The following is a 22,935-nucleotide window of genomic DNA, read 5'->3' as shown; positions in this document are numbered from 1 at the left end:
TCAGTGTTATTTCCTAGTAATATCTAGTCGTTTTGCCATCCTTTTAGAGAAATTTTAACAATTTTCATAACTAACATGTTGCTATTTTAGTTTCACTGTCTTTCAATCATATAGTAGATATTTTGAAGTTATAGAATGAGTGGATAGTCTTGATCTTACTGATATAGAGTAACTTGTGTGTGTTTAAATTTATACTAATATTTTTCACAGGTGAAAAAATGAAAATCTGATCTTTTGTAATATATGTGGACTTTCCAAGACTTCTAAGATCACAAATGAATTTATTTGATCAGAATTTAGAGAAAGAATATGATATGTCTGCCATTCAGTGTTCATTATGCTCAGGTATAATACATCAAATCTTCAGCACTAAAATAGAGTGGGAAGTCATCAGTAAAACCTGAGTCAGTGTCCATCACCTGTACAACTTGCTATGGAAGAAGCTTGAGCCACTCACTGCTCCATTGCTATCCATTGGCATGCTAAATCAAATGTAAGTCTAACTCTCAAATACATTATAGCACGTCTATGTCCAACACTCCACATTATAGCTTTATAGTATGGAGATAAATTTTGTCAATAGATACAAATAATATTGTATTATGTAATATGTGATTTTTTGTTTCTTCACTTAATTCTATGCATAAAAGTGAAAGGGATGCATAAAAGTCTAGAAAACATCACAGTCATTTCTGTGTTGAGATGCATACTCTGTTGATCATCAAAGCCTGCTGACTTGTTTTGGCATATTCTTGATAGACTTTTTTCCCCCACTTCATGAATAAATTTTTCTCTCCCTCTCCCTCTCCCTCTCCCCCTCCCTCTCCCTTTTCCACTCCCTCTCCCTCTCTCTCACTTACTATTGCCCAATCTTACCTGTCACGTTACCAAACTTGGATGGATCAAAAAGAAATTAATTTCAGCAGTCCACACATGCATCTGTTTTGTTCAGAGTGTGCTTTGCCTCCATTCATAAGAGACCTAAGTTCTGCTTGAATCCTGAAATTCATATCTGGGAAAGGTGTGGTCAGTGCTGTAAGAAGGTGTCTATCAGCAGCAGTTATGATTCAAAACAAGTTGTTCATGAATGTACCTCATATTTATATGTCTAGCATGAAAATGACTGTCTAGCAGTCCTCAACAAAGAAATGATAAAAACATGAGAAACTGAATCCAGTTCAAGTCTCAGACCATTTGAATTCTGAGGATCATAAAAATAAGTATTTATCATAAAGACAGGTCATCTTCGAGCATTACAGATCTGAAGGAAAATAAATTTATCGGAAAAAGTTCATAAGAAAACTATTGTTTGTTAGGTATATTTTGGATTAAAGATACTTTCATACCTTAAATAGAATGAAATGGTAACAAGAATACAATTTCATAAAAAATATAAACCAGTATTTACCACCAGATGGGAGTGTAGTGTATAAATATTTACTGAACATTGAATAATAAATGAGAATGAACAAATCTGATAAAATATGCTTCTATACATTAAATTACTGAGCTAATTCTAAGCGATTGATTTAAAGTGGCAAATATTTTCAATGGGTATACAATGAACCTAAATTTGAAAGGTGAATTATTTATAAAAGTAATCATAGTAATGGGTTTGCAGGTTCATTAAGAAAAATTGTCTCCAAAGGCTTTCATGAATTTTTGGAGTATATAAACCAAGAGAGCAAAGGCCATAGTTATTTATTCATCCAAGAAATATTTATAAGGCACCTGCCATGCAATATTTGTAGTTTGTGTGTAGAGGACAAATTAATCAATTAGATATATCCTTGTTTTGGGAGGAGTATAGGCTCCAATTCCAGAATGCAAGGCAATAATAATCATTCTCTAAGAGAAACTACATCAAGAAATATGTGGATTTTTATAAATAAGCCCTCCTAACTTGGGAAGGGGTTGGCAATTCTCTACTAGGATCTGTATTATTAGTGAGAGGCCAGCAAAATTCACTTGTGAGAAATCTCTTTCTCTGTGATGGAGTATTACCTTTTATCATCCCATTTCTCTAAATCAGATGTTTCATAACATGGAAAACTCAAAAAGAGAGAAAAATAATGGGTCTCTTATTTGTTGTATACTTGTAAATTGTAAGCAGACCTTGTTCTAGTCTGAAAGTTTTCTATTGGCTTGATTCTTTTTGTTTGATTATTGGTTCTTTGTGAATTTCGCATCATGAACCCCAATCCTGCTCATCCCCTCCACCCCATATTGTTCTCCACCATTGCAACCTCCCCCAAGAAGAGAATAAAAGAAATCTTCCTGTGGAAGCTGTAGTGTGTCATACTGTGTTCAACAGCAGACCCTTTTGTCTACATATCTTTGCTTACAAATGTTTCTTCCAATGACTTGGTCTGGAACTAGGCCTCTGACTTCAATAATAGACCTTATTGAAACATCTATCCAATAGCTTGTTGCCCCGTGTCATGGAGAACATGTAATACTCCAGCAGTTTATCAATGTGGTAGTTGTTATGATAGGTCACTTCAAAGTCCTGGATTTGGACCTCAGAGGGATCTGAATTGGTCAGCCCATCAACTCTACCACTCTCACACCCTCTGGGCTGGCTCACCAGCAATCTCTAGTAACCAATGATAGCTAGATCCTGCTGCCTAGGCAAAGTGCAGGGCCCATTATTCTGAGTGTTGTTGCAGCTGGGGAAGGATATTGCCAGTTCTCCAACTCTCATGACCCCTGGGCCAGATCTCCTACCTATTTGCCATAGATGTCAAGAGATGAGGGAGGGAATGGGATCTCTCCCTCCATCATACAAGAGGCAGGGTTGGTTCTCCCATGCTGAACTCACCCAAACTCCTAACATCAGGGTCAGCTCTACTATGCTGCCCAGGAGAGTTGGAGGGCCTATTTTTCTGAGTGCTGAAGTTCATGAGGGTCAGGACAAGCTGTTCTATTCTCCTGATCCAGGGGCCAGGTCTCTCTTTTGTTTCAGATGGTGAGGAGCAAGTAAGAAGGGGATATCTCTCTCTTAACCCAGCTACCACATGGGAGACAGTGTTAGAGCCAGTTCTCCCACATTTTTTTCTTCAAACTGGTTCACATGAAACAAACACAATGTGTGAGTCACTTCTCCTAGTACTACAGCTGGCTAGAACAGTATGAGCACTCCCCCTCTCATGCCTCCAGGATGCCCAGATAAGGGGTGGGGCCATTTCTGCATAGCCTCAGACATCAGCATGTCTCAGGTGGCAGCCTAGACCAAGGTTATCTACCTCTCCTTTGGTGGTAACAGACTCCTGATACTGAAGGGCTAGGGACTCAGACATGACCCTTAGTGACTGCACAAGTTAGGACACCACAATGGTTCCAGGTGTCATTACCTACTATTCACACTCAAGACTCCAGTTTTTCCTCTCTCCATTGTACTCACATTCTTCTGTTTGTTCTTCCATTTGTCCATCACTTACTTGCCTCTCTTAGTGGTGAGAGTCTCTGGGTGTCTGGGGATGTCCCATGAATGTTCTCAGTAGTGCTATGCCTCACCTGTGCATTATGATGCTGGACAGGAGTTGTCTTGGCCCAGTCTGCCACTTCCTATGCCCTCACAGCACCAGGCTGGTAGTGATCTCAGAGTAGTTCTCTTTCCAGGCCCCATGGTGGTTGTCTGGTGATCATCTCAGACTCATCCTTTTCAGGGAATGTTATGTTATTAATCATTCAGATGTTCATAGGTCAGAACATTGAGCGTAGATAAAGGTTCTCTGTTCTGCCACCTACTAAAGCACAAGGGACACAACAGTCACACAACTTGATCCTTGCTAAATGTGTAAAGTGTAGTAAATAATTGTAACACACACATATCAGGTACAAATTCAGATAGATATGCTAACATTGTAAATTAAATCACATCTATAACTAGAACAAAACAAATGATAAAGAAGGGGTCTTGGTTTTTAAAAATGTGTTCACTTTACATCCCAACATCTGCCTTCCTCTTTTTCTGGAATCCCTTACACAGATCCCCCTACCATTCCCCCTTCTCATCTGAAAATGGGGAGATGCCCTTGGGTATCACCATCATCATTCACTCGCACCCACACACACATACTCAACACATCAAGTCATTGAAGGACTGGGATCATCCTTTCCATTGAGGATAGGGGAATAGGAAGGCAGCAGATTCAGGGACAACCCCCGCTACAGTATTTGTGGGACCTGCATGAAGACCAAGCTGTATGATTGTTACATATGTGCAGGGATCCTAAGTCCATCCCATGCTTGCTCTTTAGTTGGTGCTTCAGTCTCTGGGAGCCTCCAAGGGTCCAGGTTAATTAACTCTATTGGTCTTCCTGTGGAGACCCTATCCCCTCAGTCCTTCCCTCAACTCCTTCACAAGACTTCCCAAGTTCCATCTCATATTTGACTGTTGGTCTTTGTATCTGTTTCCATTGGCTTCTGGGTGAAGCCTATGAAAGGCCAGTTATGCAAGGCTACTGTCTGCAGGCATAATAGAGTATCGTTAATGATGTCAAGGATTAACCAACTTCTAACAACATGAAGAGCGCCCATCGCATTGTTAATATTAATTCTGATGTGAACTCTTACCCACAAAATAAAGCCTTGGCTTTGGAGAAAAGAAGTCCTGAAAGGGGGAAAAAAGACCAGACAATTTACAAGGAGGATTAGGGTGCAAAAAATGTCTGGGATTGGTTCTTACCCATGGTGTGGGTCTCAATTTGGGCAGTCATGGGCAGGACATTCTCTATCTCTGCTCTATCTTTGTTCACATTTTGTAGGCAGGACACATTTTGGGTTGAAGGGTTTTGTGGGAGGGATGCTGTCCTTATCCCTCCACTGGGAGTCCAGCCTGGCTACAGGAAGTAGCTACTCCAGGATCCATATCTCCCATTGTTAGGAGTCTCAGCAAAAGTCACCTCCACAGGGGTGACTTGATATTTATATGATGGTTGAGGCTTATGTCAAAATATTGTTGTTTATTTTATATGCATTTATAATGAATTCTCTTCACTCGCGTCGTCCACCCTTTTATCCTCCTTGAATTCCATAGAAGCCTCACTGCTTCATCACTATGACTCAGTTTCCCAGATTCTTGACTTTGCGTTTTGTTTCATGACCAATTTAGTTTAGTTAGTGTCCTTAGTGTGACCACTGGATTGGAAGTATCCACTGGAGCCTGGACTTTGGGGCATACAGGTGGGTTTAAAAGCGAAGGCAATGGCTTCCCTTCTCTTTTAATCTACCGATAGCATTCGGGTCCTCTGTGAGGATGGGGCCCTTTGAACCCTTCCTCTGTCCTTTCTTCACCTTGATGCACCTGTTCTTGTGCAGACCCAGTAAGGTATTCACAGTGTCTGTTAGTTTTTTTAAAGTGGTTGTGTGACACACACACAATGGCTGACCATCACTTCTTGATATCTTATTATCATATTATTTCAGTGGATTTTTCTTGGTCTGGATCCCAGACTACATATCCTAGGATGACTTTCAAATTATTATCACCTTGTCTTAGTCTTCAGAGTACTGGGCTTTTATGCATTTGCAAATATCAAGTCTTAAATTTCAGCACTTTACCAAAGTGAATTTCTGTGCTCTTTTGCTTGTAGTTACCCAGATCAAGAAGCTCTCTAGTTATTTGATAAAATACTATACTTATAAATTATGGAAACTACTGATTCCCCAACATATAAACAGCTTATGTTTTAATTTCTTTTTAAATCTTAGCTGAAGTGAATCTATATCACAATAGATAAGATCCAAAGATGATCTATACCTTATCAATGGTCAGAATACAGTACAAAGATACATAATTCTTTAATGATGTATTCTTTCCTATTGTAACAAAGTCATCAACTTCACATGAAAGTAGTTGAAATCTCGGTGAAATGATAAAGTATAACATCCTTTTACTTTGGATGTATCAGAATTTGTCCTTGGCATTGATATTAAAATAAAACAAAATTCGTTTCCTTTGGAATGTTTGGTTAATATTCCTAATGTTAACCAAAATACTTCATTCAGTAAAATGAAATCAGGTTAGAGTGTAACTGTTGTTTCAAAATACTTTCTGAAGATATAAAACCCATCATTAGGCTATACAAATGGTTACAGTAAAATCGATTATGTCGACCTTTAATGTCTCTATTTTATTTTCTATATAATCACTATATAATCAGTTAAGAGATACAGAGGATGAGTAGGTGCCAGAGAGATTTAAGGAGAGAGAGAGAGAGAGAGAGAGAGAGAGAGAGAGAGAGAGAGAGAGAGAGATTGAGAGATGGGGTAGGATGAGGAGGGAGAGAATTGAGAATTACAGGGAAAGTTTTAACTTTTCTCACGCTGATATTCTTCTACCTATAATTTTGTTTATCTTGTAGCTTATTTCAATTCCTATTCTCTTGCATGGTACTGATTACATCAAGAAAACACTGTGATTAATAGCAACAAACAGAAAAATATTGAAGAAATGTATTTCAAACATCATGAATCTCTGAAACACGTTGATCTACAAGGAAACAGAACATTTCAGTTATGTTTGTTGTCTTAATAAATTGACATGGGCTAGAAAGATGGCTCAGTGGTTAAGAACACTGACTGCTCTTCCAGAGGTCCTGAGTTCAAATCCCAGCAACCACATGATGCCTCACAACTATCTATAATGGGATCTGATGCCTTCTCCTGGTATGCATGAAGATAGTGACAGTGTACTCATATACATAAAATAAATATATAAATATTTTTTAAAAAGACAGATTTTTAGGACCTAAATTTATTCTAGTCAACTTCCACTGCGAAAATTTCAACAGGAATATTTATTTTCTGTTTATAAAAGAAGCATGTAAAATCAATTTTAATAATGTGCAAAATCAAGACTGAAACAATATACAAAGGGTATTTATTCATAACCTGAAAACATAAAAAATGTTGATCCTGTTATTTCTGCAACGTCCCCTTGAGCTTCAGGTGTAGTAATTATGCTGTAGATGCAACAGCTGGGGTGAAAGAGAGGTCTGTGGATATTTTTTATATTTTCAAAGCACAAGTTCTTTGATGTGCTGATACTGTGTACTGATTTTTTCATCTGTATTTCATTATTTTTTGCTCTGACTTTTGTTTCAGAGTTGGGTTTCATTTTCCAAGTGTTTGAATTGCACCATCAAGTTATTTATTGGTGCTATTTCTGATTTAAAAAATATTTTTTTATTCCTTCAGACTACCATATATGTTGATCATATCCATCTCTTTTTTTTTTAAAAGCACTTTTAAACAACAAGTGCTCTGAACCTCTGAACCATCTGTCTGGCCCTTAAGGCACCTAATTTTTGATGAATATATAAGAAACAAGGGTGTTCACATATAGAAGAAGGAAATCATATTGCTGTCTTCAGTCCATATTAAAATGAATTTAAAATGCTGTGATAAAGTCCATGGGGAGAGAGGAATATTTGTTCACGGCTGACAGAAGCTTAAAATTCTGGAAACACTATGAAAATCAATAGGAAAACTTCTTAAATAAAAAGCAAAATAAATTAAAAAAAAACCACAACATTAATACATACATGGCCAAGTTATGGCACCCCTGGGGTTATACCAAATTATTCTAAATGCTATCACAATAGCATGTCCATATTTAATTGCTGCACCACAACAATAGTAAAAGCAACGAGTAAGTCACAAACAAGTGAATGGATTTTTTTTTTAAGGTGGCCATGTAGACACACTCAGATTTTATTGAACCTCAAAGAAAAATGATCTCTTCAGGGAAATAATGCGACAGAAAAACATGTTAAGCAAAACAAGTCAGTCTTAGTAGAATAGTTACTTGTGTGTGTGTGTGTGTGTGTGTGTGTGTGTGTGTGTGTGTGTGTGTGTGATATTTCTGTGGTTTGTGTAGTTTTCAAACCTAAAAAAAAGAACAGAGGAAGAAAACAAAAAAGATCTTAAGCAGATTTTTTTTATCTTTATTAACTTGAGTATTTCTTATTTACAATTTACATTTTGATTGTTATTCCCTTTCCCGGTTTCTGGGCCAACGTCCCCCTAACCCCTCCATCTCCCCTTCTATATGGGCTTCCCCTCCCCATCCTACCTCCATTACCACCCTCACCCCAACAATCACCTTCACTGGGGGTTCAGTCTTGGCAGGACCAAGGGCTTCCCCTTCCACTGGTGCTCTTACTAGGCTATTCGTTGCTACCTATGAGGTCAGAGTCCAGGGTCAGTCCATGTATAGTCTTTGGGTAGTGGCTTAGTCCCTGGAAGCTCTGGTTGCTTGGCATTGTTGTTCATACGGGGTCTCAAGACCCTTCAAGCTCTTCCAGTCCTTTCTCTGATTCCTTAAATGGGGGTCCCGTTCTCAGTTCAGTGGTTTGCTGCTGACATTCGCCTAGGTATTTGCTGTATTCTGGCTGTGTCTCTCAGGAGAGATCTACATCCGGTTCCTGTCAGCCTGCACTTCTATGCTTCATCCATCTTATCTAGTTTGGTGGCTGTATATGTATGGGCCACATGTGGGGCAGGCTCTGAATGGGTGTTCCTACTGCCTCTGTTCTAAACTTTGCCTCTCTATTCCCTGCCAAGTGTATTCTTGTTCCCCTTTTAAAGAAGGAATGGAGAAAATGCATTTTGGTTGTCCTTCTTGAGTTTCATGTGTTCTGTGCATCTAGGGTCATTCGAATATTTGAGCTAATATTCACTTATCAATGAGTGCATACCATGTGTGTTTTTCTGTGATTGGGTTACCTCACTAAGGATGATATTTTCCAGTGCCGTCCATTTGCCTACGAATTTCATAAAGTCATTGTTTTTGATAGCTGAGTAATATTCCATTGTGTAGATGTACCACATTTTCTGTAGCCATTCCTCTGTTGAAGGGCATCTGGGTTCTTTCCAGCTTCTGGCTATTATAAATAAGGCTGCTATGAACATAGTGGAGCATGTGTCTTTGTTATATGTTGGGGCATCTTTTGGGTATATGCCCAAGAGAGGGTGTAGCTGGTTCCTCAGGTAGTTCAATGTCCAATTTTCTGAGGAACTTCCAGACAGATTTCCAGAATGGTTGTACCAGTCTGTAATCCCACCAACAATGAAGGGGTGATCCTCTTTCTCCACATCCTTGCCAGCATCTGATGTTGCTGGAGTTTTTGATTTGAGCCATTCTGACTGGTGTGAGGTGAAATCTCAGGGTTGTTTTGATTTGCATTTCTCTTATGATTAAAGACATTGAACATTTCTTTAGGTGCTTCTCAGCCATTCGATGTTCCTAAGCTATGAATTATTTGTTTAGCTCTGAACCCCATTTTTCAATAGTGTTGTTTGTCTCCCTGTCATCTAACTTCGTGACTTCTTTGTATATTTTGGATATAAGCCCTCTATCTGTTGTAGGATTGGTAAAGATCTTTTCCCAATCTGTTGGTTGTTGTTTTATCCTAACAAGAGTGTCCTTTGCCTTACAGAAGCTTTGCAGTTTTATGAGATCCCATTTGTCGATAATTAATCTTAGAACATAAGCCTTTGGTGTTTTGCTCAGGAAAATTTCAAATTCCACTGCCCCAAGGACAGCTGCCTAGTCACTACTCAGAATTCAGGTGACTTCACCAGAACCACCTCCCCATTGAATTTGTAAAGTACAGTTGAGGGGCAGGTACAGGATAGAAGGAGGACTGTCATTGGAGGAGAAGGAAGGATGGGTGGGGAGAGAAGTTTGAAGGAAGAGGAGGAGACTGGATCAGAAAGGAGAGACAGGAGAGAGGAGTGAGAAGCCATGGCAGGTGACGTTAAGATTCTGCTCTATGTATTTACAGGTTTTTATTAATGTTCCTAAGGGATGGATAATACCGGGCTTTGTATGTTTAAGTGGGAAATTATATCTTATCAATTGGGTCAAAGATTATTGTGTTGTGTGTTCTTTTATGTGAGGGTTTGAGTATAGGAAAGTGTGTGGCGCCAAGAGACACTGGGCCGCCAAGGAGTTGGGATGTGTTTCCACCAAGATATCTAGCAGATATCTTGGGGCACCATGGTGCTGGACCTAGCGGGGTAAAAGACAACCATATGTTTTTATTTTTATATATTTACAACAACACCCATTGAAGGAATCAGAGAAAGGACTGAAAGAGCTGAAGGGGCTTGAGACCCCATATGAACAACAATTCCAAGCAACCAGAGCTTCTGGGGACTAAGCCACTACCTAAAGACTGTACATGGACTGACCCTGGGCTCCAACCTCATAGGTAGCAAAGAATAGCCTAGTAATGGCACCAGTGGAAGGGGAAGCCCTTCGTCCTGCCAAGGCTGGCCCCCCCAGTGAACGTGATTGTTGGAGGGAGGGTGGTTATGGGTGGAGGATGGGGAGGAGAACACCTATTTAGAAGGGGAAGGTGAGAGATTAAAGGGATGTTGGTTGGAATCTAGGAAAGGGAATAATATTTGAAATGTAAATAAGAAATACCTATTTTAATAAAGATGGAAAAATATAAAAATTGTATCTCAATCTTAAAATACTTTAGGTAATGACTACATACAATATATATACACACGGTTCACCATATGAATTATAAATTCAGGATTTGTACTTTTATAAGCTAGGATCTCACTGTTTCTTACAGAGATCTGCCTGCCTCTATCTTGCTGGTGCTAGGATTAAAGGCTTTGTCACCAGGTTCTGCAAGACATTTGAAATTTAACAGTCGCAATTTTCTGAATGATTATGCATTTTTCACAAAAGTATCAGTTCGATTTTATTTAAATTTGTACTAGAAGCTAAAATATATCCAATTTTATGTCAATGTAATCTACCAGCTTAAACCATGACAAAATTTAATTCACACTCAGTCCAGAACCTCTCTTAAAACAGGGACTCTCACAGCCATTTTCATGAAAGAATCCTGCTGACAATTTTCCATATCTTTGAGGAAATAAAATTTTATGTGTGTTTAAAAAGGTCATTTACTAATGTTTTTTTAAAGAAACTACCTTAAGGAATTATTAACTAAACCTATATAAAGGGCTTACTTTTCTCTGTAATAAGTAATCACTAATAGTTTGGTGAATGAAAATAATTTAAATAGATTTGTGATGCTAATTCACACTGTAGTCTTTCTTATTGTTTCAAATTTAAGCATGATAAGCCTAAAGGTAAAGAATCCTATTTCTAAAATATTATACATTGACAACATTACCCCTTAATTTTGCTTCGCTACTTTAGCACACAGTCCTTTTTACAAAGTTTATCTAATACAATTTACAGTGACCCAAATGAAATGTGACCACAGATGACTACCCAATTAGGACAATATATTCCCTTTCCAATTACTTTAGTTTTTTTTCCATGGTTCTCATTTCTCTGAGTTATTTAGTTATCTGAAATATTTTCTTGGATATCTGACATCCATCTTTGAAATTTGAAAGAGAGATTATTTAAAATTATAGATATTATTGTTCTCTTTGTAAATTAGGTTTGCCTGGAAACATTCATCAAAGCTGCTGCAATGCAATCGTCTATATAAACAGTTTATTTCACTGGCAAGAAGATAGCTAACATTCGGTAGGTGGCTCGATAATCATGTTTTACTGGCCACAGTAACTCTTATTGCAACTGGACTATTTGCAATTAGTTAATGATATGAAACCTCATATGTAAATAATTAATTTTTAATGAAGAACATTTGGTGTCTTAGTCTATACCAATCTAGGATACATTGTTAAACGTATTAATTACAAGAGAATCATTTCCTAGATATTTACATCAAAAAAGAAGAAATGGAGACTTCTGTCTTGAGTATCACCAATTTTCACACACAAAGACAGAAAACACACAGACAGACAGACAGACAGACAGACACACACACACACATACACACACATGCAGAATGTCCTTTTATTTGAAAATATGTATTTCTTAAGTCCTTGATAAAGACAAATGAAAATAAATCTTATTTACAAAAGTATCTCCAAGAAAAAAAAGTAAAATTAAAGGCTTCAACTTAATTCCTTTTGACAAAACAAAAGCTCATTATCATAAAGTTTAATTCAGTGCAGCCCTTTCTTCTGGACTGAGAAAACTCATTGAGGGGAATGAAGAAGATAGAGTGTTTCCATTACTTCTATTTGTTTCAGTAAGAGGCGATTATACGGTGACCTTTTCTTTAGATGCCTTGATTTCTCCATTTTTAATCATTATGCAAGATTTGGTGGAAATCCTCACTGACAACTGGCTCCTTAGGGGGCAATTAGGGAAGAGAGATCTCAATGGAAATGGAAAATCATTGCACTTTCCTCCTTTAAATGACAGGAGCGAAGCCCAGTGTCTAGAATGTCAAAGCACCCTTCCAGTTTTAAATAACACAAGCATCAACAAAACCATGCTTGAGAAACTTTGGCTAAGCACTAGAAAACTCTCACAAACATACACATGAATCAGTTGGTTATAATTAATAGAATAAAGGACACCATGCAGAATCAACTAGCCAAACATTTATAATTTTACATATTCCTATTAATACTTCCTGGATGAAACTCTATTTTTTTCTATTTTGCCATATTTGAGTTTTAAATATGTGTGATTCTAAGAACTTTGGTTTTTATAGATGAACCAAAACACCCAAAAACAATTGACAATTTTTTACCAAAATAAAGTTGATTCAAAATAAACAATTACAATATTTGTAAAATATAATTTTTTGTATTTACCAAATCTTATATGTATTATCTATTTTAAGTTATTTTGCATTTCATACTTCTATCCAAATATTTTGTGCATGCATTTTTTTCTTTATCATTCACTCTTGTCTATCATTTAACATGTCAATCAGATGGCTAATTTCAATTATAGTATTATTTAATTCTAGAATGACTTCTTCACTTTTTGTATTGAATATTTTTTATTTACATTTCAAATGTTATCCCCTTTCCCAGTTTCCCATCCATAAACCCCCTACACCATTGCCCCTCCCCCTTCTTCTATGAGGGTTTTTTCCCACCCATCTACTCACTCCTTCCTGCCTCCTTGCCCTGATATTCCCCTACACTCCCAGGTCCAGCCTTGGAAGGAACAAGGGCTTCTCCACCCTTTGGTGCCCAACAAGGCCATCCTCTGCTACATATGCAGCTGGAGCCATGGGTCTATGTTTTGATGGTGGTTTTGTCCTTGGGACCTCTGATTAGTTGGTATTGTTTTTCTTATGGGATTGTGAACCCCCTCTGCTTCTTCAATCCTTTCTCTAACTCTTCCAAAGGGGAACCTGTTCTCAGTTCAAAGGATGGCTGTGAGCATTCACCTCTGTATTTGTCGTGCTCTGACAGATCCTCTGTGGAGACAGTTATGACAGGCTCTTATCACCTTGCAGCCTATGGATTATAACTTGGTTAATTGAACATTTGAGCTAATATCCACTTATCAGAGAATGCATACCATGTGTTGTTTTTTGTGATTGGATTACCTCATCACGATATTTTCTAGTTCCATCCATTTGCCTATTAATTTCATAAAGACATTATTTTTAATAGTTGAGTAGTGTTCCACTGTGTAGATAGACCACATTTTCTGTATCCATTCCTCTGTTGAAAGACATATGGATTCTTTCCAGCTTCTGGCTATTATAAATAAGGCTGATATGAACATAGTGGAGCTTGTGTCCTTGTTATATGTTGGGGAATCTTTTGGGTATATGCCCAGGAGTGATATAACTGGGTCCTCAGCTAGTACTATGTCCAATTTTCTGACGAACCTCCAGACTGATTTCCACAGTGGTTGTACCAGTTTGCAATCCCACCAACAATAGAGGAGTGTTCCTCTTTCTCTACATTCTCACCAGCATCTGCTGTCACCTGAGTTTTTGATCTTAGGCATTCTGACTGCTGTGAGGTGGAATCTCAGTGTTGTTTTGATTTGCATTTCCCTGATGACTAAGGATGTTGAACATTTCTTTAGGTACTTTTTAGGCTTTCGGTATTCCTCAGCTGAGAATTTTTTGTTTAGTTCTGTGCCACATTTTAATAAGGATATTTGATTCTCTGGAGTCTAATTTCTTGAGTTCTTTGTATATATTAGATATTGGCCCTCCATTGGATGTAGGATTGGTAAAGTTTTTTGCAATCTGTTGGTTGCCTTTTTATACTAATGATAGTGTCCTTTATCTTACAGACATTTTACAGTTTTATCAGGTCCCATTTTTTGATTCTTGATAGATAATAGGGTGTGAACCATTGGTGTTTTGTTCAGGAAATTTTCCTCAGTGGCCATGTGTTCAAGGCTCTTCTCTACCTTTTCTTCTATTAGTTTGAGTGTATCTGGTTTTATGTGGAGGTTCGTGATCCACTTGGATTTGTGCTTTGTACAGGGCTATAAGAATGAATTAATTAGCTTTTTTCTGCACACTGACTGACAGCTGAACCAGCTCCATTTGTTGAAAATGCTTTTTTCCCACGGTATGGTTTTAGTTCCTTTGTCAAAGGTAAATCGACCGTAGGTGTGTGAGTTCATTCCTGGGTCTTTAATTCTATTCCATTGATCTTCCTGCCTGTCTTTGTACCAATATCAAACAGTTTTTATCACTATTGCTCTGTAATACAACTTGAGGTCAGGGATGGTGGTGATTTCCCACAGAAGTTCTTTTATTGTTGAATATAATTTTCCCTATCCTGGTTTCTTTTCTTTTCTTTTTCTTTTTTCTTTTTTTGCTATTCCAAATGAATTTGCAAATTGTTCTTTCTAACTCAATGAGGAATTGAGTTGGAATTTTGATGGGGATTGCACTGAATGTATAGATTGCTTTTGACAAGGAGGCCCTTTTTACAATATTTTTCCTGCCAATGAGATCTTTCCATCTTCTGAGATCTTCTTCAATTTCTTTCTTCAGAAACTTGAAGTTCTTGTCGTACAGATCTATCAATTGCTTGGTTAGAGTCACACTGGGTTTTTTTTAATTATTTATGACTATTGTTAAGGGTGTTGATTTCCTAATTTCTTTCTCAGTCTATTTATCTTTTGTGTAGAGGAAGGCTACTGATTTGCTTGAGACAATTTCTTATCCAGCCACTTTGCTGAGGTTGATTATCAGAGTTGTGATTTCCTGCTGGAACTTTTGGGGTGGAACTTAAGTATAGTTTCATGTCATCTGCAAATAGTGATATTTTGATTTCTTCCTTTCCAATTTGTATCCCTTTGACCTCCTTATGATGTCTGATCGTTCTGGATAGGACTTCGAGAACTATATTGAATAGGTAGGGAGAGAGTGGGCAGCCTTGTCTAATCCCTGATTTTAGTGGGATTGCTTCAAGTTTCTCTACATTTAGTTTATTGTTGCTACTGGTTTGCTGTATATTGCATTTACTATGTTAAAGTATGGGCCTTGAATTCCAGATTCTTTCGAAGACTTTTAACATGAAGGGGTGTTGAATTTTGTCAAATGCTTTCTCAACATCTAATGAGATGTTCATGTGTTTTTTTTTCTTTCAGTTCGTTTATATAGTGGATTAAGTTGGTGGATTTCTCTATATTGAACCATCCCTGCAGCCCTGGGATGAAGCCTACTTTTTTTATTATTATTATTGCAAATCTATTTTATTTTTTCCTTTTTCTTTTTTCTTTTTTAATCAATATTTTTATTTAAAATTCAAATGCTATCCCCTTTCCAGGTTTCCATTCCATAATCCCCTATCCCATCACCCCACCCACTTCTTCTAAGAGTGTTTCCCCCTCACATCTACCCAACCTTCCCTGCCTCCCCACCCTGACATTCCCCTACATTGCGGTTACAGACTTGGCAGGACCAAGGGCTTCTCCACCCATTGGTGCCCAATAGGGTCATCCTCTGCTATATATATAGCTGGAGCCACGGGTCTGTCCATTTGCAGTCTTTGGATAGTGGTTTAGTTCCTGAGAGCTCTGGTTGGTTGCTATTGTTGTTCTAATGGAGTTACAAGCCCTTTCAACTCCTTCAAACATTTCTCTAACTCCTCTGATGGGGACCCTGTTTTTATGATCATGATAGATGATGGTTTTCATGTGTTCTCAGGTTAGATTTGCAATAATGTTATTGAGTATTTTTCTATCAATATTAATAAGGGAAATAGGTTTGAAGTTCTCTTTGCTGGGTCGTTGTGTGGTTTAGATATAAGTGTAACTGTGGTTTCATAGAAGGAATTGGGTAGTGTTCCTTCTGTTTATATTTTATGGAATAGTTTGTAAAGTATTGCTATGAGATCTTCTATGAAGGTCTGGTAGAATTTTGCACTAAACACAGCTGGTCTAGGGGTTTTTTTGATTGGGAGACTGCTAATAACTGTCTTTAGGAGTTATGGGACTATTTAGATGGTTCATCTGATCCTCATTTATCTGTCTAGAAAATTGTATATTTCATCCAGATTTTCCAGTTTTATTGAATATAAGATTTTGTAGTAGGATCTGATGATTTTTTTTAATTTCCTCAGATTCTCTTGCTATGTCTTCCTGTTCATTTTTGATTTTGTTAATTTGGATACATTCTCTGTGTCCTCTGGCTAGTCTGGCTAAGGGTTTATTTATCTTGTTGATTATCTCAAAGAACCAGCTCCTGGTTTTGTTGATTCTTTGTAGTTCTTTTTGATTCTACATGGTTAATTTCAACCCTGAGTAGATTATTTCTTGCCTTTCTACTCCTCTTTGGTGTATTTGCTTCTTTTCGTTTTAGAGCTTTTAGATGTGGTATCAAGACGCTAAGGTATGCTCTCTCCAGTTTCTTTTTGGAGGCACTCAGAGCTATGAGTTTTCTTCTTAAGGATGCTTTCATTGTGTCCCATAAGTTTGGGTGTGTTGTGCCTTCATTTTCATTAAGTTCTAAAAAGTCTTTAATTTCTTTCTTTATTTCTTCCTTAACAAAGTTATCATTGAGTAGAGCATTGTTCAACTTCCATGTGTATGTGGGCTTTCTGTCATTTTTGCTGTTATTGAGGACCAGCCTTAATCCATGGTGATCTGATAGGATTCGTGGGATTATCTCAATCTTTCTGTATCTGTTGAGACCTGTTTTGTGGCCTATTATAAGGTCATTATTGAAGAATGTACCATGAGTTGTGGAGAAGATGGTATATTCTTTTGTTTTAGGATGAAATGTTCTATATTTTTTTAAATCAATTTGGTTCATAAGCTCTGTTAGTTTCTCTAAGTCTTTGTTTAATTTCTGTTTCTATGATTTGTCCACTGATCAGAATAGGGTGTTGCAATCTCCCACTATTATGGTGTGAGGTGCAATGTGTGCTTTGAGCTTTAGTAAGTTTTCTTTTATGAATGTAGGTGCCCTTGCATTTGGAACATAGATATTTAGGATTGAGAGTTCATCTTGGTGGATTTTTCCTTTGATGAATATGAAGTGTCCTTCCTTATCTTTCTTGACAACTTTTGGTTGAACGACGATTTTATTCGATATTAGTGTAGCTACTCCAGCTCTTTTCTTGTGACCAGTTGCTTGGAAATTTGTTTTCTAGCTTTTTACTCTGAGGGAGTGTCAGTTTTTGTTACTGAGGTCTGTTTCCTGTATTCAGCAAAATGCTAAGTCATCTTTACATGTCCAGTCTGTTAGTTTATGTCATTTTGTTGGGGGAATTGAGTCCATTGATGTTAAGGAATAGTGCTTGTTGTTTCCTGCTTTTTTTTGTTGTTGTTGTTGTTGTTGTTGTTGTTATAAGTGGAATTATGTTGTGTGTCTCTCCTCTGATTGGTTTATGGCAAGAAGATTATTTCCTTGCCTTTTCTAGGGTATTTCCCTCCTTGTGTTGGAGTTTTCCATCTATTATCCTTTGTAGAGCTGGATCTGTAGAAATATGTTGTATAGATTTGGTTTTGTCATGGAATATCTTGGTTTGCCCATCTATGTTAATTGAGAGTTTTGCTGGACATAGTATCCTGTGCTGGCATTTGTGTTCTCTTAGGGTCTGTGTGACATCTGCCCAGGATCTTCTTGCTTTCATCGTCTTTGGTGAGAAATCTCATATAAATCTAATAGGTTATTTATGTTACTTGAACTTTATCCTTCAGAATACAATGTAAGCAGTTATTTCTTGGCCAGTTTTTAAGATGTATTATGCATTCTTAATACTTATGAGCATGTATGAAAATATGAAATAAATAACTTTGTTCTAAAATCTTATAACTGGTTTTAATGTTTAGCAAACACTTCTAGAAAGATACTGTTGATTTAAGAGCAGGGCTTTTTTTTTGTTTGTTTGTTTGTTTGTTTTTTGTTTTTTATTAACTTGAGTATTTCTTATTTACATTTCGAGTGTTATTCCCTTTCCCGGTTTCCGGGCAAACATCCCCCTAATCCCTCCCCCTCCCCTTCTTTAAGGGTGTTCCCCTCCCCATCCTCCCCCCATTGCCACCCTCCCCCCAGGGCTGTTTTTATTGTTTTGTTTTGTTTTTGTTTTTGCTGTTTGTGTTGACATACACTGTTACAGTAGCACTTGGAAGGTAGAGGCAGGATGATCAAGTGTTTAAGTTCATCCTAAATACAAAACATTTGGAGAGCATCAAGGCCTATTTCAGACAGTATTTCCATTATAAAAACGTACAATCAAACAAAACAATGTCCTTTTCAAAACTCCAATCCATTTTGCCATATAGATAAGAATACTGCCTTTAGAATTATGCAATCCTTCTCTATTACCTTATTTTTGTATATTAACATTTATGCTATACAATATATAATATTATATATTATACACTGTAATATTATATATACTTTATAATATATGATAGTAATATATGATGTATATGTAATATATTATGCTATATAATATACATAAAAGCACTGTTTTTGTGTGTGCTTTTATTTATGTAACTATATCAAACAACCTAAAAATTAGAGCATCTCACATTTTCCTTGCCTGAGATTGTGCATATCTGTGTGTGAGCTTTTATGTATGTGCCTCTGTTTATGTTTGCAATTGAAAATATGGATGTACCTGTATGTTAAAGAGTACATGTGTACATATGTGTGTGAGAGCGTATGCATGCCTATGTATGATTCTTAGTATGTATAATTATATATGTGTATATTCATGTATGTATCTGTATGTATGCATGTTATTTGTGTTACCATATATGTATATATGTGAGAGTATATATGTTTATGTATTGTGTAAATATGAATTTGCTTAAGAGGTTGCATCTGTGTGTGGTTTAATGTGCAGATTTTTTTTTATTTATAAGTGTCTGTGTGTGTGTTTGGTAAGAATACCTAAAACACACTTAGAAATATTCCTGTTTTCAAACTTCCCATCTCTTCTCACATTTTAAGACTTTAAATCATATTACTAATTTGGCTACCAGTTCCTTATTCTTCTTTACCATACACAACTGTAACGTTGTCATTTTGATCCTATTTTTGAATTCCTGTGTGCATCTATACCCTCTCTTGAATCTTCAGTTTCTGCTTCTGTGCATGCAGTGTGTTTTAGACTCCAGAGCTCAAAGACATTGTATATTATATTTCTTTCTCTTTCTGGTTTATTACCTACCCTGTTGCCTCTACCATCTCTTCTGTAAAGAATAGGGAAGGGGTGGTTCATTATTCTAGTTGGGAGCATCCTCCACCCACTCATAGACTGTATCCATATCTCTGTCACTATGAACAAAGATTTAACAAAGATGAGAGTAGTTTCTTGTTTTTTGGGGATGTGTTGAGTGATGGTAGTATGGGGTAATAGAATGCTTCTTAGCTAACATTTGAGAACATTCATAATAATTTTTTTAGCAATTGTAGTAATACATCGAGGCCAAAAGCATGAATGAAAATCTTCTCTTATTCTACCCATTTTTGTCAAAATTTGCCTTTATTTATTTATTTAATGTTTAAGAAAAGATTTATCAATTATATAGAGCACTGCTAAGTGATGTAATAAACAAGTTACAAGTTGGGTTGCTTTAGAGTATGACAGTTTACCTTGGCAATTGAGATTGTTACCAACAAGAAGTTTCTTTGTTATTTTGATGCTCGGATTTTTCAACCTGTTTGTGTCTGGTGATTGCACTTACATTTTGCCCTTATAAATTAGATCCCGAGTGTCCCTTGCAGGAGCTAGGTGTGAACTTTTGACATCATGAATGAGAATTCCTGAGAAATATATATATAAAATTAGAACTTTTGTCATATGATTGATCTTGGGCTAACTTTAGTTCCCTAAATAACCATTTCCTACCCTTCTCTGTGTAACATCTTGTGATTAAGGGATGTGAACATTTTGGGACATATTGACTTAGGAAACAAGTATCTTCCCCCAAGCCCAGAGCTGAAGATGCCATCACATAGCATCTGAAGTCTATTACTAAGATTTGTCCTCTGCTGGCCACTGTTACAACTGTGTATTTGAAAACTGTCTTGATTTATAATGTTGTTTTAGTTGTACAACATGAAACTGCCTTCATTTTGTAGCACAGTATTTTGGATATTACTGGTCATAGTTATTATTTTTGGCTCAAGAATAAGGTATCTTTTATGCAGTTTAATGTGGGAACTCTATTTTCGTGTTGACATTTTCCCAAGAACTAAATAAACCAAATCACTATTGAGAGTACTAATGCTGCTTTCCATATTAATGTTCCTGTCGAATGTTATTTAATAGATTTTAGTTTGAATTTAACATATTCTTGAAGGACAAACAAATACAATATTGTGAAAGCTATAGTTCCTGTGACTGCATCTTTTTAAAGTAAAATTTTAGGGAAAAATAAAATATTTGCATTAGTATGCAAACTAAAATCACACGTTTTATGTGTGTTATTCATCCATGTATTTTATTACATAAGGCTCTTCATCTGAACTTTAATCTTATATATGTAGTTGGTTATTGACACTGCCAGCTCCTTGCCTAATCTCACTTATTTATTGTATTCAAAGCTAAGTTTTTTCAGGCCTTTACATCCTTCCTGTGTCCATACATCCCACTCACATAATAACCCATGTCCAGGTACTTTTCCTACTGTGGGTGTGTTCCAATATGGTATAATTTCTGTACCAACTGAAAATTATATACTCCAGACTGTTTACTCTGCTGTCATTTGAAAAATTCTAGATTGTTTACGGAGCACACAGGTCTAAGGACTGAAAGGCAGTTGCTGCTCCTGTCCTCCTTCTGAAAAGAGAATTATACGGCTCTCCTGAACCTCACTAACTGTGGAGTCAAATCACTGCGTTCTGTAGAGAAGCCTCCTCCAACTGCACTGATTCCTCTGCTCTGCGCACTTCTCCCATTCATGCTTCATTTTTGTTCTATAAACTTTTTCCTGAGATCTCCAATGTGCTTTCTGCTTCAGATTTTTGGTGCAAGGCCCAGATACTTCCCCTTTACTTGGACGTAAGCCTTGACAGTGGTCTATGTTTTCTAGTAGGACTTAGCTTAGTTACTCACTAAATATTTTATATAGCAATAAAACTTGTGGTATGCCTCAGCTCTCTTGCCTTTTCATTTATTTTATGTTATTACTTTATTTTGTTGTGTGTTACCATAAAGTTTACAATTACTACTCTGACTACCTTGACAGATTGTCTGAACAACTCTCAGTCTCCCATGTGCTTTTCCCTAGTTTTCTCCAGATGCTTCAGAGTTTCCTGTGACTTCAAACTGTTTCTTGCTACCCATTTGCTTCAGTTGTCTTCATAGAACACTGGACTTAAAGGAAGGGAATGTGTATCACACGTAACCATAAGGAAGAAGGGTCATGATTAAACCTGTTTCTGATCTGCTACAAGTATGAAGTTGTGAAAGTAAATGTCATTAACCTAGTTCATGAGATCTGCCTTTAATCACATATAGCAAATGAACAAAAGATTTCCATCCAGTCCCCATACCTTCTTGTATCTTAGCTCTCCTTTCTTCTGCTTTCTTTTTCTTATTATGTTTGTGTTTCTTACTTACATTTCATGCATCATAAACTGTTACTGTAGACTAATATATTTTACATAAGTTATTTTAATTGTTCTCAAACTGTCTGCTTCTGTACCAGAACACAGGCACCATAGTTGCAGTAAGTTTTTGATCCTGTACAATGAGATTTCTCTAGTTTTTAAAGAGTGAATACTATGAAGTGAGTTCATCTTAATAAATGCCCACTTGGAGAATTAATATCTAGGGTGAAGTTTCTCTCAGATGACATTATGGAGGGCTTACATTCGGAGAACTGACTTAACATTGAAATTAATCAAAGAGTAAGTGTACTCAAGTTCCCAGCAACATAATTAATTTTTATGTAGCTTTTAAAGCTAAGTTCTCTCAAGGGTCTGTCAAGTTGTTATTGTTTTCAATAAGTTTGTATTTTCTTAACTGCATGATTATGTGCATGCTCAATAACATATTAAATCTCAAAACAGACTTTGACCTTGATAGAAATATTCTCCAGAGTGATACTTATACATCTAGACAAACGCTTTATGATTACAGAGTGACCACCATTATATTATTCTTAGTATAATAGAGAAAAATAATATTACATTGTTTATTAGGTATCTCAGTTACTGTTTCTCTTGCTATGGTAACACATCATGACCAAAAAGAAAGTTGGAGAGAAAAGGGTTTATTTGGTTTATACTTCCATATCACTGATAAATATCAAAGGGAGTCAGGACAGGAGCTCATACAGGTCAGGAACCTGGAGGCATATGCTCATTCAGAGGCCATGGAGCAGTACTGCTTACTGGTTTACTTCCCCTGGCTTGCATAGCCTACTGACCTACTTTTTTTATAGAACTTGGAACCCCTAGCCCGGAATTTCACAACACACAAGGGACTATGTCCTCATCCATAAATCACTAATTAAGAATATGCATCACAGCTGGATCTTAGGAGGCAGCATTTCAATAGGTTTCCTTTCAGAAAACTCTAGCTTGTGTCAAGTTGACATAAAACTAACTAGAGCAGTGGATCAATGTTTGAATCAAACATATTAAAAACAAGTCAGGAGAATTTCCCTAA

The 22,935-nt window shown here is 36.8% G+C and overlaps 1 long non-coding RNA gene and 1 other non-coding gene across 2 annotated transcripts; one reads left to right on the top strand and one right to left on the bottom strand.

Annotated features, from left to right (window-relative positions):
• The first annotated feature begins 116 nt into the window (after positions 1–116).
• Positions 117–21,901, top strand: LOC102556294 (uncharacterized). The gene is made up of 3 exons (XR_361572.5): positions 117–493; positions 11,448–11,536; positions 21,551–21,901. It is a non-coding gene; the product is annotated as an uncharacterized LOC102556294 (long non-coding RNA).
• LOC120098401 (small nucleolar RNA SNORA17) lies at positions 3,671–3,802 on the bottom strand. The gene has a single exon (XR_005496577.1). It is a non-coding gene; the product is annotated as a small nucleolar RNA SNORA17 (small nucleolar RNA).
• Positions 21,902–22,935: the final 1,034 nt, after the last annotated feature.

The sequence above is a fragment of the Rattus norvegicus genome, chromosome 18 (assembly GCF_036323735.1).
Source record: "Rattus norvegicus strain BN/NHsdMcwi chromosome 18, GRCr8, whole genome shotgun sequence".
Taxonomy (NCBI): Eukaryota; Metazoa; Chordata; class Mammalia; order Rodentia; family Muridae; genus Rattus; species Rattus norvegicus.
The sequence above is the reverse complement of the archived record's forward strand: the minus strand, read 5'-3'. Positions and strand labels throughout refer to the sequence as shown.